The sequence below is a fragment of the Myotis davidii genome, unplaced genomic scaffold (assembly GCF_000327345.1).
Source record: "Myotis davidii unplaced genomic scaffold, ASM32734v1 scaffold6, whole genome shotgun sequence".
Classification (NCBI taxonomy): domain Eukaryota; kingdom Metazoa; phylum Chordata; class Mammalia; order Chiroptera; family Vespertilionidae; genus Myotis; species Myotis davidii.
The window spans coordinates 18475113-18481586 of NW_006383011.1; positions in this window are offsets into that span (position 1 = coordinate 18475113).

A 6474-nucleotide genomic window follows, 5' to 3' on the forward strand; every position below is an offset into this window, starting at 1 on the left:
TGGATTAACTTTGTCCTCATTCTGGCTTCCTTCAGGGTCACAGGATGGCAACCACAGTAACCAGGCATCACAAGCAGGCACACCACCAGCCAAGAAAGAAGAGAATCCATCTTTCTTGTGTTTCATTTTTAGGAACAAGAAACTTTTCCCACAAGCCCCTGTCAGACGTCCTTTTACCCCTTGTTGTCCAGAGGTGCACCAATCACCAAAAAGGAAAGTGAGATCACCATCTTGCGCGAATGTGTGTTGGTAAGCCAACAATGACCAGTATAGCAAGGGAGCCCTCCTTCCTAAAGAAATACCCCATGACCCCATGGTATAGAGCAGATAAAAGCAGAGCCCCTTGGACTGAAGTTAGAGGTGGGGAGGAGGCCAGAGCCCACCCCTACTATCCCCAGAGTCTCAGTCACAGATCCCTGGAGTTCTTCATACCAGTTTGAAAACCACTGAACTTGATCTCTAAGGCAGCTTCCCACTCTCACACCCCATAGTTTCTTCTAAGATTAATGGCTCTGGCAGCATGGGGTCGATATGAAAGGAGAAACACATCTATTGAGGTTACCCTAAGGATGGGGCCAGTCACATGGCCCAGGGGCTCCCTCCAGGCTTGCTTCAGCCAAGGAAACGATATGGATTGTTCTGCAGTCTACACTCCTAATAGCAACACACACCTATACAACACTTTTCTGTTTGCCAGGCTCTCGGGCACACACCACCTCTTCCTGTCTACGAAGCAGCACAATGAGTGGTCTAAGGCCCAGGTGGCTCTGTTTTCAAGATGGGGAGACCAACTCACAAAGCAAGGAGCCATTCGCTCTAGAAATCCAGAGCCTGGAAGAGCCCAGCCTGGATACAAGCTGCCAATTTGGCCCAAGGATGAGTGACACTCCAGGGAACCTGGAAAAAAGCGATCTGGCCCAGTGACTTGGGTCTCTGTCTTTCTAAGCCCCCTCCCCACATCTGCCGAGTGCACTCAGGGTCATGGGGAGGACCAGAGAGCCCTCCCTGTAAGGCCCCCGGATGGTTACAAGGGCTTTGGGGTCTTCCTGGCTGAGGCTGCAGGCAGCTTGGGGAGGGTAAGTTCTGTTTCCTCATCTCCGGACTATCCCTGAAGGAAAACTGGGCCCTAAACACCGACTGACACCGGTAACACGACTGCCTCTTGGTGCCTGGCCACCACCTCCTCCTGGGGCAGCCGGGCCATGGCCCTGGCTGGGCGCCTCCCCCACTCCCTCGAGGCAGGCGGCTGCTAATGGCTCTCCCCACAAGCTGGTTCATTAAAGATTTGTTCTGTCGAGTTGCAATCAAAATAAACAGACCAGCCTGAAAGCCAGGGAACTAAAAACCAATTAAGAGGGAATGGAGATGGAAGGTGGGGGTGGGGGTAGGAGGGGAAAAGAGGCCGGGGCTTTCCAAAGACTCAGTTCCCATGGCAGCCAGCTTCCAAAATAGTCTGGGAATGAAAAATAATGAAAACCACCGTGGAAAGTGGAAAGAAAAGCTAGCCCGGCAGGAGAGTCCCGACCTCAGGATCAGTTAAATCCCCTTTCTCCTGGCTCCCAAAGGGCATCTAGATGGGTGAGAGTGCTGGTGTCCTGTCCTTCCCCCCACCCCACCCACTCTTCTCTTTCTCCCAAAGTTTTGAATGGTGTAGACCCTTTGCTGGGCCGCTGCCCGGGCTTCAAGGTGAAGGAGCCACACACTCAACCCCTACAACATGAGGGCACATGGCTGGAGCTGGGTGTGTGTGTGTGTGTGTGTGTGTGTGTGTGTGTGCACGTGTGCTAAGGAAAAGACTAAAAGGGAAAGCCTGGGACACCAGGAGCCCCTAGACCAATTTCAGAGGGTTTCTTTGAAGCGACTGCGATCTGAAGTAGGAGCTGGCCAAGAAATGAACAGAAGGAAGGGTGCTTCAGAGAGAGAGAAAAGGAATTGCAAAGGCCCTGGGGTTGCGGGAGTGAGAGAGGGAGACCCAAAGTTCAATAGGCTGACAGGTATTGAGCCAGGCATACTCTGTGCCAAGCTTGGTGCTTTTCTGTGCTCTGTATCCTGAGACCCCGGCTGAGACTCCCAGATCTGTGAAGGTGGATCGAGTACCCTGCACCCGCCTTCCTTCCCCTCTGCCTGGAGCCAGGCCTTCTGGGGAGCCCCAGTTCCCTGGCCCTTCCCTCACCCTGGTGGCAGGGGGCCCCGGCATGGCCTTCCTAGCAGTCATTTCCTAGTGATATCTCCGAGAAGGCTCTGCAGCCCCCCAGGAGGTATCACCCGTTAACCATCTCCAGACCCCCTTGTGGTCTGGTTTCTGTTTCATTGGTGAGGCAACAGGAAAGCTGAGATCCTATTAAGCTGACTTGCAGATGCCAAAAAGGAATAACAGCCAAAATGAAGTTAACCCTTTCAGCCCCCACTCATCCACTCCTGCTTCCCCGGCCACAGAAATAAGAGCACTGAACCACATGGCCATCAAGGGAAGCAACACCTGGGCCCCGGGGGAATGGGCTCCCAGGTCCAGAGGGACACCTGGCCTCCCGGGGCAGGTGGGACAGGTCAGGAGCTGTCCTGCCAGGTGTAAGCACCGGTAAGATAATGGCACCACACCTAGCCCCCCGGCACCTGCGAGTAGAAGGGCTCTGACGTGGGAAGCAGGGCTGTGCAAACTGAACCCGGTTCTTCCAAACAGGAAGCGGCAAGGAGAAGGTTGTAGAGTTCAGCTGCCCCAGGAGTAGCTCTCAGGGCACTGGCTTCTCACTGGCCTCTCTTTGCAAGAAGCCAAGCCAGCACCCGTGGGAACCCACTGAAATGAGACATCCCCGAGCAGCAAGAGCACAGCCATTGGCGCCTAACTTAGTGTCCTCTGGAGGCTCAGAGGAGGACAAGAGGAATGTGGCCAAGGAAGGAGCACTGGACTGGGAGTCCTCAAGGCTGGCCTTGAGCAGGATCCTTGTCCTGTCCTCATGGAGGGGCAGAAGGAGGGTAGGATTTGTAATCGATTCCCTAGGTACCAATCCCAGTTTCACCAGCTGGGAGCTGTGTGACCGTGGACCAGTGACTCCTCTCTGAGCCTCAGTCTTCTCAGCAGTAAGTGGGTACAATAACACTCACCCCATAGGGATTATATAACAGTAACTTAAGGTGCCAGAGTGCCCAAAGCAAGCTGGGCATGGGGAAGGGCCTCACGAGCAGTCCTCCCGCCTCTAGGCCTCAGCTTTGTCAACTGCGAGATGGGGTGCCAACTACCCTAGGTTAAGTGTGTAAAGCACTCAGAAACCTGCAAAGGCCTAGAGGGGTGCGCAAGAGATCTCTGGGTGAGGAAGACGCTGAGAGGTGACTCCCTTTCCAGCCACCACTACCCTGACCATTTCTCTCATGTGTCATCAGCCGTAAGGCCTCCCTCACAGCCTCTTCCTGGGGAGTGTCTGTGGCCACAGAGATAAAAGAACATTTTGGGGGCAAGTGTAAGAAACTCACAGTGAATGTTAGAAATGGGAAGGATTATGTCCCCTCTCTCGCGTCCCTCCCTCCCAGCTGCAGGACATGAGCCCCAGGCACAGACGGTGACCCACCTGAAGTCCTGGCTTTAAGTCCCTGGGTTTGGATCCCCAGGACTGTTCCACTGCAAGGTTGGTGCTGCTGCCCATGCCCTATCCCCACCCCCTCCACCCCTCACCCGCCCCAATTCACCAACAGAATGATCCCCAGGACAAAGGGGCCTGTCCAGGGCCAGCATGAGGAACCTTCTGGGACCAGGGGTGGGTCTCTCTCCTGTGCTGAGAGTGGTCATCTCTCCACCACCAGGAAGACACAGTGGCACCCTGAACTACCACCAGCTTCTGGCTGGCCGAGGGCCTCCTGGAAGAAGCCAACAAGGTGGCAAAAGGGCCGCTGGCCCAGGACACGGTGACACTCTGCCCTGGGTTTGAATCTGGGCTCAGCTGTGTAAACTTGGACAAGTTCCCTAACCTCTCTGGCTCTCAGTCACCTCATCCATAAATCCGTAAATCCAGGAAGAACACTTATCTCATCTCACAGGCTGTCGGGAGATTCAAATGATGTGACTGATAAGTGTTGAAAACTGTCAAACTTTGTTATCATTAGCAATTAGCACACTCATTATTTGTTTGTGTTTCTAAGCAGCAGATTCTCTAAGTGGGTTAAACAGCTCCTCACTCCCCACTCCTTGGGCCTCCCCATCCTGTTGACACTAGTCCTGCTTTGTTCACAGTGGAAAGGTGAGGCCGGCCCGTCAGAACAGCCGCACAGTCTGGCCGGCACCTGCAGGCACTGAGCGTGGACTGTTGATCACACGCGCTGGTCCTGTCGGCCTTAAGATGAACCAAGAGACAGGAAGCAAGTGTGGCAGGGATTATCTCCCTTTGACTCTCATAAACGAACAAACCGACCAGGAGATCAGTAGCCACCTATTGACACGTTTCGGTGGAGCACTTGCTACATGTCAGGCACTGCTCACCTTTCACGGATCAAATCTGGGACCTCACATCACAGCCCATGATGGAACAGTGATGACCGACTTCCTTCCTTCCTTCCCCCAGATTTCCACCTTTGCTTCCAAAAGCCACACTTCCAGGCAGTCCCAGGGCAGTGCCAGGGGCGGAAGGACTGCTGGCCTCAGGACCCCTGTCTTGGGCAGGAGGGGAGGGCAAGTGCAGAGATCCTAGGCCTGATCAGGGAAGCCCTTCTGCCTGGGTGTCCAAGAAGGAATGTTTCTCAACCAGCCCCAGATCCATAACCTCTAAAGCAGTGGTTCTCAACCTTCCTAATGCTGCGACCCTTTAATACAGTTCCTTATGTTGTGGTGACCCCCAACCATAAAATTACTGTGAAAGGGTCGTTCGACCCCCAAAGGAGTCGCGACCCACAGGTTGAGAGCCGCTGCTGTAAAGTGAAGGCCAGTGATTCCCATGGCGAGGCCTGGGCCACCATGGGCTCACAGTCACAGAGTATCAAGCCAAACGAGCCAGGAAATCAAATGCAATGCACCGAGGAAGTAAGCAAGGCCCCTGGACAGCTGGGCCAGGTCTTAAGGAAAGAGCAGAGAGTCAGGGGGGAGGGATCTGGCTCCAGAGGAGCTGAGGCTTCAGGGGCTGGCGAGAAGCCCTCATCCTGGGGCTCTGAGTGCTGTCTCCTGAGCTGTAGGTGGCTGCATTCCCATGTTCCCGGGGTGCACAGAGAGATGATTAGCCACTGGGTTCAAGGGGACACTGTTTCTCACAGGTCATCCATTCTATCCTCGCAGCCACCCTGTGGAGCAGGAATTGAACCTGCAGCTCAGAGAGGTTAAATAACTCACTCTGGGTCACACAGTGTCCTTGTCAGGGTCATTTGGCTGCAAAGAACCTACACACTTACTAATGGGATAAACTCATTAACAGTGATTGCTCCAAGGCTTTCCCTCCCCTTTCCTGCTAAGGGAACTGTGGCCCACTTCTTCGATTCTTCTTCCCACCCTTGAAGACATCCCTGCCCTGCAAAGTGGTTCTTTGGAACTTTGACAAGCAGAATTGGAAGGGGAAAGGGAGAGGAAGATCAGAGAGGCCCTGGGCTAGCGCTGGGGTAGCTTTGAGGTGGAGTTATGGGGAGAGAAGAAAGAAGAATTGTGCCCTGGGGAGTCGCAGAGGCTGGCAGAGGCATGGAGGGTGGGCTAGGAAGTATCTCCTTTCATGATTGAGAAACGCGAGGAAAGAACTGAAGTTTTAATGACATAACGTTTGGCTTCTGAACTCTGTTCTTTTGAACCAACACCAGACTGGACCACATGAGTCACTGCTTTGTAGGCATCGCATTTGTGAGGCTGGATGAGTAAAGAGATGAGAGTGAGATCGAGGCAACGCGGCATCTTCGCTCTTCTTTGTGTGGTGTTTTCTCTCCACTCTTCTGAGTTTCTGCTCCTAGATTCTAATGTTGGCCAGCACGTGGCCTCCGTGGCCACCGGCAGCCTTTTTCTAGAATCATGGCAGTCCTGTTTGGGTTCAAAAAAATCACTTTCCCACAGTTAAGTCTCTCTTTAGAAGCTTTGTTTATCTTTAAAGCTTAGCCATAAGTCGTCCTTGACTCTTCATTGTGGGTTCACCTTTGGAGCTCCATTTACTAAGTCTAGGGCTTATGAACCTATAGAACTGCATGCTAGTCCTTAAAGAATTCACAAGTATCAGAGGTTTATGGAAGAGTCTTGGCTTATTAGGAAACAAGCAAAAAAATGCTTTGATTTCTTCGATTTTTCCTCTTTACTATAACAAATTCCTTTTCTCATTGGTTAGTGGCTCTCTAACTTTTACTTGATTGAATCCATACTTTTCAATTCCCTTGAGTTTCTAGGACAATCTGGTTCTGTTCATTAAGACTTGGCTCTGCTTGTTTGTTTGTTTCTTCTTTTCCCTTTCCCAGGGGAGACCAGAGCTGTGGTCCCGGTTACTTGAGATGAGAAGGGATCTGATCTGACCTTCCCTCACTTTCCCC